The sequence below is a fragment of the Nuphar pumila genome, chromosome 3 (genome assembly GCF_984573655.1).
Source record: "Nuphar pumila chromosome 3, dmNupPumi1.hap1.1, whole genome shotgun sequence".
NCBI lineage: Eukaryota > Viridiplantae > Streptophyta > Magnoliopsida > Nymphaeales > Nymphaeaceae > Nuphar > Nuphar pumila.
Window position 1 is genome coordinate 115485797 of NC_143251.1, and position 11245 is coordinate 115497041.

Genomic DNA, 11245 nt, shown 5'->3' on the forward strand with positions numbered 1-11245 from the left:
GATTCAAATCAATATCAAATCAAGTGTGAAACACCCTAGCATGCTTATGAACATGATAAAATCCTAAAAATATAAAACCTTTCATAAAAAAATTGAAATATTCTAAAAATATCAAATTTTTTATGTGTTTCAGTTGAATCGGGACTCTACGGGCACCCTATTTTTATGATTTAACTAAATAATATATCAAATGAATTCCAAAATTTACAAAAATCAACATAGACACTTATAATAACTCTAAAATTAAAGTGCAATAAAAAAATATATTTTGGTATTATTTTGATATGAAAATTAAATAAAACCCTAAAATATGCAATTTTGCCTGCGGGTACGTACCTATCCAGTGTCAGACCCGAATAAGACATCAAATAGTAATGAAAATTAGTAAAATTTTGCATGGAGAAACTAGACAACTGGACAAAAATATTTCCTCTTATAGATAAAAAAAAGCATCTCTGGTTAGGGAGATATCGTTCCGGCAATATACACTTGATTCCGGTGAATACATAACGGCTCCAAAAAAAGACAGTTCTGATTTTTGCTCAATTAAAAATAGTAGACAGAGTTCAAAAATGAAATAAATTACACAGATAAAACTATACATGCTACTAAATTCGTACGTTTTTACAAATCATCGATCAGATCTCCGATTAGGTAGATACATACTGCGCAAGTTGAACTAGGGTTTAAACGATACATAATGGTTACTGTGAAATAGATTATGATTCCTGATAGAGGAGAAATAGCAAACAACCACAAAAGAATCTAAAAATTTCAAAGAATATGTGATACAGCATAACAAACCCATTCCTTTTTACGGATCATCGATTGGATCTTCGATGAGGGAGATATTGCTTCGACAAACCATATCTAATTTTGTACAACACTTTTATGATACCAGAATTAGAGTTCAGTTTCTGATTTTTTTAGCAGGGTTATAGAACTCAAAATAATCCAATTTTTTTATGAAAACTCAGACACATGCATAATTTAACCCTAAAAAAATCAAATTTTATTAACAGAAAAATAAACATGAAATAATGTTGTTCCTGTATGCCCGGAATCAAGAATGCATATTATCAATAAAGCGAAAGAATAAACCTAATTTAAGCATATAAACACTATTAAAAAATGCAAATAATGCAATGAATCATGTTTTGATGCATGAACACATAAAATAAATATTAACATGATAAAATAAATATAAAAAATTACGGAAAACATGATTGGAATTTGATTTAGCCACTAAGAGAGGGTTTTGATCCATTGAACGGTCGAATCGTGATCTTTTTCAGACATTTAACATAATAAACAAAAAAATAAATATTATTAATGGATAAAAAATGTGTAAGGCACCATCAAACATCAGATGATCTTCATCTTGAGGCCCTCACATGATTTTTTTTTTAAATAAAAATGAGGGAGAAGCATGCTAAAAGAGGCGACAATGGAAAAGATTCATAAAAAAAAATACAAAAAAAAGAAGGAGAAAAGGAAGAAGAAGGAAGGCTTACCTTGGCTGCACCAATGAAGGAAGGAGAAAGGTTGAGGGAGAGGAGAGAACCATGAATTTTGGGAGAGAGAGAAGGAGAGAACAACATGGCTTGACCCCCCCCCCCTAGAGTCCCCTATTTATAATTTTTCAAAACATTAATTAGAAAGAGTTTTGGTTGGTTTAAAACTCTCTTAATTAAAAGAGATAATTCAAAATGAGAGGGGCGATTTTCTAAGAGAGTCCTAACCTAACTAGACTCTAATTACTAACCCTAATTAACTCCTAGTTAGACTCTAAGGTATCTCAAATGTGGCGCCACCTAATGTGGCCCACATTTGGTTTTTAAACCAAAAAAAAAAGTTAAAAACCTAAGTTAAATACTAAAGTGAATATAAAGGGTTTTAAAATAATTTTTTTTTTCAAACTTCTAATCTAATTAGAACACTAACTAAACTCTAGACTAATCAAAACTTCTTCAAATGTGGCGCCACCTACTGTGGGCCTCACTTGTTTTTTAGAAAATGATTTTAAAAACCTGAAAATAAAGGGGTTAAAAATAAGATTTTCAAAATGATTTAAAACAAAAGGTAAAGTTCAAAATTCTAAATCCTCTAGAGTCCTAGATGAATTGAAAATATCTCGAAGGTGGTGCCCCGTATGTGGGCCTCGCATCTGAGTTTTTGAATAAGTTAAAAAAAAGTTTTTGAAACAGATGGAAATAAAAGCAAAGGATGGAATTCGAGAAAATTAGAGCCCTACACCAACTGAAACTCCTGACTATAGTCCTAAAATTTTGAAACTCTTAAATTTTGGTTTTTGAGAGACAACCGAAGTGATTTTGAAAGATCTTCTCAAAAATTAGTAAAAATAAACAAAAAGATGAAACCAGGGTTAGAGTTCTAATCAACTGGAACTCTAAAATAGAGTACCAGAATTTTGAAACTCTTAGAATTGAATTTGTTTTCAAAAAATAAGTGAAATAATAGTAAAAGAGGAAATCAAAGTAGAGTTCTGGATCTACTGGAACTCTAAGGTAGAGTCCTAAAATTTTGGAACTCTACAATAAAGTCTTAAAATTTTGGAATTTGATTTTTTGAAAAATAAATAAAAAAGATTTTGAAAGATTTTGAAAGATTTTTTCAAAATTGAAGTCAGGGTTAGAGTCCTAATCCAACTGAAACTCTAGTGTCGAGTCCTGATCCGACTAAAACTCTAAAATTTTGATTTCTTTCGAAAGATTTTGAAAGATTTTCTTGAAAACATGTGAAAATAGCGATGAGAAATAGAGTCCTAATCCGACTGAAACTCCGTGATAGAGTCCTAATCCGACTGAAACTCCGTGATAGAGTCCTAGTCCGACTGAAACTCTGAGATTTTGGTTTCTTTTGAAAGTCAGATAAGAAGGTTTTTGAAAACAAGTAAAAAACAGGAATGAAGGCTGAAATCGGGATAGAGTCCTAATCCGACTAAAACTCTGGGACAGAGTCTTAGTCTAACTGAAACTCTAAGATTTTGGACAAAATGAAGGAAATGGACGAGGGGTAAGGCTACCTCTGATTTAAAATCAAAATGAAATTTTGAAAAGGTTTGAAAAGGTGAAAAGACAGAGTCCTAAATCAACTAAAACTCTGAAATTTGAGAAATCTGGATGAAAAGAGAGATTCAGAAGCGACACCACCTAGATGGGTCTCATTCGAGAATTGAGATCAGTTAAAAATTAAGTTTAAAATGAATCCAAACTATTTTTCTGAGGAAAATGTTTTTGAAATGAAAAATGCAAAGTCCTGGGGTTGGCCAAATGGCAAATTGTCGATTTAAAACCCAGGTTTCTAAAATTAATTTCAAAATAGTGGTTTTAAAACTCGAATCTGGATTAAAGATTTTGAAAAACCAGAGTACTGGATCTCAAGGATGACATGCAATGCAATGAAATGACATGAAATGACAAGAAGTTGTATGAAATGATAGGAAATAATATGAAATGATTACAAAAGGTAAACCCTGGGTGAGGGATTTGAAGTCCTAGACCCCTGTCAGAGACAAATAATTGAATATTTCTGTTCGAAGGCAAAAATTGATGATTGAAATTGAGCCAAAATGGAGATTGAATTTTGAAATATTTGGGGCAAAATTCAGGCTCTGAATAGCCGTGACTCAGGTATCAACCAACTGGTTCACTGAAAGATTTAGAGAGCGGGTCCCAGTGGCAAGAGGAAAGGGTTTGTGAGCGAAGGTGGAAATTTTGGGGTGTTTACAAACGGTTATATATATTAGAGTCCTATGCAGTATCCTACATCATGAGTGTTCTAGTGACAACCTCAATATCATAGAAGGTGACTCACACCTTCACACTCATATAGGTGAGTCTGTCAAAAGTAAAAGTTTGTTTAAACTACTTTAGCAAATTTAGTCTACAGTTCTCATTAAGAGTCGTGGGACTCTTACTCATATCACAAGTTTTTGATGACTTACATCAAAATGTGACATAAAAACACTATTTATCTTTATGTATTCTTTAGTGCTCACCCAATTACTCCAATCACATGTTCTTCTAATTGAACAAAGAATTTAGCCAACCCGAGTCACTTGGTTGAGTTTCCATAATAGGTAATTTCTTTAGTAAGTTTTTATTTCATTCTCTCTAATGTATTTTTAATGGTTTTTTGTGAAAATCCTTTTATAAGTAGTTCTGCCAAATTTTGAATTTTTTTTACACATTTTACTGAAATTCCTCTTTGCTTGAGTAAATTATTCGTAGTATTGTGCTTTAGACTGATGTCTAGATTTTCATTATATATATTGCTCCTTACTTTATATATAGCAACTTGGCTATCACAGTGAATTGCTACAGGTGGCAAGAGTTTGCTACTTAATCTAATCTCAATCAAGAGATTCCTCAGCATTCGACTTCTATACTAGTAGATGCTAGTGTTATAAGTTCAACTTCCATAGTGAATTGGGTTATAATAGCTTGCTTCTTGAATGCTCGGGATATTTTTTCAAATCCAAGGGTAAATACTCATCCGCTTTTGGACATGAAATCATTCTTATCCGAATTTTAATTTGCATTGCTATGTCCCTCAAGGTTAGTGAGTTCTCTCATATAATATAACTTATAATTTAATGTCTTTTTAAGGTACTTTATGATTTTGAAGATTGCATCCCAATGCTTAGGTTCTGAATTGCTAATACATTTACTTAGTTTGCTTATGTTAAACACTATGTTTGGTCTAGTTTCATTCATAGCATACATAGTACTACTAATAATATTAGAATACTCAAGTTAAAAAATACCTCGTCTAGTGTAATTAGATAACTTAACACAATGATCAAATAGAGTGTCAACAACCTTGCAATCAAAACAATCAAATTTTCCAAGCATTTTTTCAATATAAAGTGATTGAGTCAAACCATAACCATGCTCATGTCTAACAAGTTTGATTTAAAGAATAACATATGCAAACCCCATATCTTTCATATCAAAATTAAATAACAAAAATTTCTTAATGTCATTTATGCATTCTATACTATTGCTAAGTATCAACATGTCATATACATATAAGCAAATTATGACAATGTTTTCATAATCAACCCCAGTATAAATGCATTTTTTAGATTCAAGGGTGTTATATCCATAACTAAAAATCACTTGGTCAAATTTTCCATGTCATTGTTTTGGAGTTTGTTTTGACAGTTTGTAATATTTAACAAGAACTACAAAACTTTCTAGTTGTTCCATGTAAATCTCTTTTTCTAAATTGTCATTTAGAAAGGCAATTTTAGCATCTATTTAATGATTTTCAAGCTTCAAATTTGAAGCTAATGATATAAGAACTCTAGTTGAAGTAATTCTAGAGACTAGAATATACATGTCAAAATAATCAATCCCATATTTTTGTTTAAAGTCTTTTGTTACTAATCTCGCCTTAAATTTATTAATTGATTCATCGACTCTAAGTTTTCTTTTGAAAATCTATTTAAACCAGATGATAAATATAATAAAATCCATGTTTTATTTCTAAAAATAAAATTAATTTCACTTTAAGTAGCTTCTTATCAGGTGAGGATATGACTTCAAGAAAGGTTAACAGATCTCTATCAATCATGTGGAGATGAAATTTGTACAGTGTAAGGTGCATTGTTTTTTTTATGTATGCCATGTTAGTCACAAATTTTAATAAAATCATGAGATAAGTATTCTTCACCTCTATCTGACTTAATTGAAGCAATTTTGCAGTTATGAAAAGTATCAATTTCAGCCTTAAAAATCTTAAATTTTTTAAAATGACTTATCTTTGCTTTTCATAAGATAAACATAAGCAAATTTATAAAAAACATCAATAAATGTTAGCAATTAAAGATTACTCCCATGAGTTGGATTTTTTCTCAAATCATAAACATCATTATGTATGAGTTTAAAAATTTTAGAACCCTTTTTCATTCTATGAAAAGGTTTTTTAAAAAAATTTACTTGAATGTGCACATCACATTTATTATAATGATCATGCTTACAAACAAGAATTAAACCTAAATTACTTATTTTCTTAATATAACCAAAATTCACATGATAAAGTCTAGCATGCCAAACTTCAAGAGAGTCAAGCAAGTGATCACATTTAGCTTAAATAGGCTATAAAAAACAAAGCCTTTACCAATAAACACACAGTTCTTTAACAATATTAAATTTCTAGATTCAAACACAAGCTTAAAATCATATATGATTAATAGGAAGGCTAATACAAGCTTCTTAGTCACGGTTGGTACATGATATACATTCGTGAGGGTAAGATGATATTTCTTGATTTTGAATTGGAGTTTTACAGTATCTTTTCCTTCAATTTGTTAGGATGAAAATCTCTCATGTAAACACGATTGTCTTCCCCCACGACATCATTTGTTTTAAATACTTTGGTCATTACAAGTGTGAATTGTAGACCTTGAATCCACATACCATCCTTTGTCTATTTAAACCATAAAATTGAGCTTACTATAACCTGTAGGTTCTCTCCAAGAGCTTCTGCCTTGGTGGCATGTCTCTTGCGATAATGACACTCACTCACATAGTGTCATGGTTTGCCACATACATAGAAAAAAATAATCTTACGTTGGAATTTCTTAAAATATTAGACTTCAAATCGAGCTTGAACCTTGGTTTATGATCTATCATATTTATTTTGGTGCCAACTTCTTTTTCTCTTTCTTATCTCTGTGGCGAACTTCTTCTTTAATTTGAAGATGAGAAAGAAGTTTCTCCAAGGTAAAATCCTCATTCTTATGTTTTAATATATTACAATAGTCTTTCTATGAATTGAGTGATTTTTTAATTATTGTAGCCACTTGGAAGGACTCACCAAGGTTCATGCCTTCTATCTTAAGTTGGTGAGACAACAATTGCATTTCATCAATTTGAGGTAGAAATGATTTGTCATAAAAAAACTTGAAATTCATATATTTGCTAACACGAAACTTACGGTTACTCACATCCTCCATGTTGTATTTATTCTGAAGAGCTCCTAAAGCTTTTGCGTGGAATTCACTTCTGAGTAAAAATCAAACAACGGTCGAACATGACATTCAATATGTACTCTCGGCACACATCGTCATCTTTCTTCCACTTGTGGTGCTTCCTATTATCAACAATAGTTTATTTTTCTTGTTCTAGAGGACAAGGTTCACTTAACAGGGACATCACCTTAGTCATAGTAAGGAAGATCATCAACTTATTTTGTCATTGCTTGAAATTGGTCTCATCAAATTATGAGAGCTTAGGAATATCTTAGTTCTTTACCTTCACCGTTGACACCATGGAGCTAGGATGTCGCTTTTAAATTATTGAGATTTTTTTACAATGGGTTGGATCAAAGCTTGGAGGCACGCAATAACAACACTTTTTTAAAAACAATAGTTACCCCATTGGGGTTGAACATGAGTGTAGTAGGGTTGAATACAATTTCATTTTTGGGATACAACCAAGCTTGCACCTTAGGTGTAATACCAATTATTCATAGCACTGAGTAAACTGGCCACCACGTCATGGCTACCTTGAATAACTTCACAAAAAAATGGTAGAGAGAAAAAAAACATGAAGAAGAGAGTGGAGAAGGGATAAGCTCACAGATGGACTGACCTGAGGTAGTTGGGGTTTATATAGACCCCAACAGAACGGTTTAGATGATTGTTTGCATGAGTCTATAAAGACTAAACAGGTGGCATGCACCCATTAAAGCTTCAAATCCAAATCTAAGTCCAAAGTTCACCTTGCCCACGATAAGAAAGTTCACCTTGGTCCCATCGAATAGGGATTAGAAAGCGCCTGGTTTCCGACCTTCACCATTGACACCATGGATTTAGGATGTCATTTCTAAATTATTGATTTTTTTTTGCAATAGGTGAGACCAAAGCTTGGAGGTGCACAACAATGACACTTTCTTAAAAGCGACAGTTGCCCCATCGGGGTTGAACCTGGTTGCGACAGGATTAAACACAACCTTGTTTCTGAGATATATCTAAGCATGCACCTCTCATGTAATACCAACCACTCATAGCATTGAGTAGATTGACCACCACATCACACTTACTTTGAACAACTTCACGAAAAATTGATAGAGAGAGAGAACACGAAGAAGAGAGAGTGGAGATGGAATAAGCTCATTAATAGACTGACCTGAGGTAGCTAGGGTTTACATAGACCCCAGTAGAATGGTTTAGAGGACTATTTGCATGGGTCTATAAAGGCTAAACGGATGACACACACCCATTTACGACCTAAACGACTACCCATAACAGGCTTCATGTGCCTACTAGCATCCCAACGTGTCCATTGACATTGATGCTAGCCGTTAAGGCTAAGTGTCACTCTCCAATTAGGTTGCAAATGACCTTTGACTACCTTGGTTAACCACCAAACTATTTTAGAAAATAAAAGTTTTTTAAGAGGTATAAAATTATCTAAAATAAGATGCAAGCCATTAAGACTAGGTGTTGCCATTTAGATTGCAAATGACCTTTGGTTACCCTAGTCAACTATCAAACTATTTTGGAAAGTAAAATCTTTTTAAGAGGTACAAAATTATCCAAAATAAGTGATAAAATGATTTGTCAAAGTCAAATCAAGACTGGCCCGAACTGAGTGGAGTTGAATTCAAATCTGAAACCAAAGCCAAGTCCAAATCTAAATCCAAGTCTAAAATTCAAATTGACATGCCCCTTGAGGGTCCTTCCCTCTAAGTCAACTCTATACATTTTAAACCCAATGCATTTATAAAAAATATTCAATATGGGACTAAACATATTTCATAAAGTAGGCTTTCCTTCCAAAATCTATTTTTCAAAAAATAACCGGAGGGTTTATTTGGCCAAAGAGCTTGGTTCAAAAAACTATAAATTTTGAGCCAAACAAAAACAATGTTTGCCTTATGATGCAAATGTCATTAGTCTAAAAATATCCAAAGTGATCTTTCTCTAGAAAACTAATTCTCGATTGTCCATCACTGCGATGGACACTCAGCACACGCATGATGGATGACTCAACATGTTTTCCCCTTAAAAACGTGCGTTATTCCCTTAAAAACATGCATTTTTGGTTATAAATACCCTTTAGCGGCACTTTCGAAGCACACTAAAGGTCCTAATTCTGCTGGGACCTTTAGTAGCACTTCAAAACATCGCTAAAAGCGCAGCAGGGGCACACACAATATATTTTCTTGTTTTTTAGCGCTTTAAAAACATCACTAAAACCTCTATTTTGAGTTTTTTTTGCAATTTTAGGCACTAAGCGTCCGTCACTCTTGCATTTTTTTAAAGTAGCTAACAGTCTCTCTATACAACCCTTAGGTGCACAGCTACCTACGAGAAGCTGTTGAGAGTCCATCATGGGCGTGATGGATGCTCAGCGTTTTTTTTTTTTTACGAAAAAATGTTGAAACAGCGTCAAATGCCAAAAATGGCTTTAGCGGTTTTTGAAACCGTTGCTAAAAGTTCTTTTTAAAAAAGGATGGGTGCATCCTTTATAGGCTTTAGTGGCGGTTTCGAGCACCACTAAAGATTCCAGAGGAACTGGGACCTTTAGCATCACTCGAAAAACACTGCTAATTCCTTTTCAACGAGGAAACGCTTTTCAGCACCCCCAGCAAGGTAAATCCCAAGTGGTCACCGACATCCAAGCCCCTTCAGAACCCACCAGTTAAAAGCACCCACACATCTGGTGTGAGTCGAACATGGGACAAAGGGGTCAACACCTTTTCTGCGGGCCTGCTGCCATTCGGGAAACCCGGGCAGGTATAGGAATTCAAGTTCGGTATTGAAGTGAGTAATTGTTTGCTTACCAAAACGGTGAACGGATGTGTCCATAACTTTTAGAGGTGAGCCACGTAAGACAGGGTTGTTGTTGTTGGGGGCCCCACTCGGGGTTTTCCTCGCTTTAGAAATACTAATAATTTGAGAATGGGATTAGTTTGAGATATATGAAATACTTATAATACATGAAATACAATACGTTAACTTGTTTTAATGATTGATGGTGGTTTTTCTCCCCTGTCCGCTCATCAAATAACGGTTGATTGTATTTGGGAATGTATATGGCTGTTCAGAAAACCAGCAACGCACACTCACTCTCTGTGGAAGAGGTAAAGAGTTGTGTTTTCCACAGGTAATTCCTCAACCAATTTCTGTCAGTTTTTTGTTTCCTTGTTTTTTCAACCATTATTTCATATAATTTCTAGTCTATATAGCTGAAATCAAATCATAAACTAATAATTATGCGGAGGAAAACATTTAAGATAGCGATAGTTTCCCTATTTCATTGCATTCTGCAGAAATTTTTCCATCCCTATGTGTAATCTCCAAATACCATTCCAAAGGAAAATTGAAAAATTTGTCTAAGTATTTAATGGAAAATTTTGTTTCTTTCAGCTATGAGTCTGTTCTTTTTTAAATAATATTCCTGCTCATATTTTACTGGATTTTGTCCCATATGCCACCTTACATTGGCATGGTGGCAGGTTATTATGCTTTACCACATTTTCACAATATGACACATACAGTGTTCTCCTTCAATCATTTAGAAATTGAATTGTTTTTTTCTTTTTTATAGCTAAATCATGAGTTTGATACAAATTCTAAAAGATTCATCCTATGATGCAGAGAACCCTGGTTAAGATGTCAAAGATCTACCCATTTGATTTTCTTTCCTTTCTGTAAAATTTAAAACAAAAAATTATTCTAGCTATTGATAATAAGAGTTTCTTTCTGTGGAACAAACTAAACCAATTCTGTTTCTTTTTTTTTCTTGGCCCACACTGGGAAACTAAATTTGGATAGAAACTTGGAACAAGTAAAGCACAGTAACCTCTTTTGAGAAATAAGGGGAAGAAGACAAAATGTAAGTGCTCAAACTGGAGTTGAAAGGAAATCTCAAATCGTGGCCTAGAGAGAGAAATGGTAAGGCTAATTTTAATAGTTTTTAGAAAATGACAGGGAAGCAAGGACATTTTCTTTTTCAGGACGGAGAGCTTTGTGTGGTTGCAAACAAAAAATTAAGGCTGTCTTGGACATCTTGTGTGGAGGAACAAGGCATAGACTGGATGTTTTCCTACTTTTTTTTTTGATAATCCAAGGGAAACACCACCCCCACCCTAAATCACCGATGGCAACTTGTTAGCCATCATGAACCGGTACTGAATCCGGACTCCAGATCAGTTCCAGCATTCACGCCATTTACCACTGGTAAAAGAAGAGAGGATGATGATGACT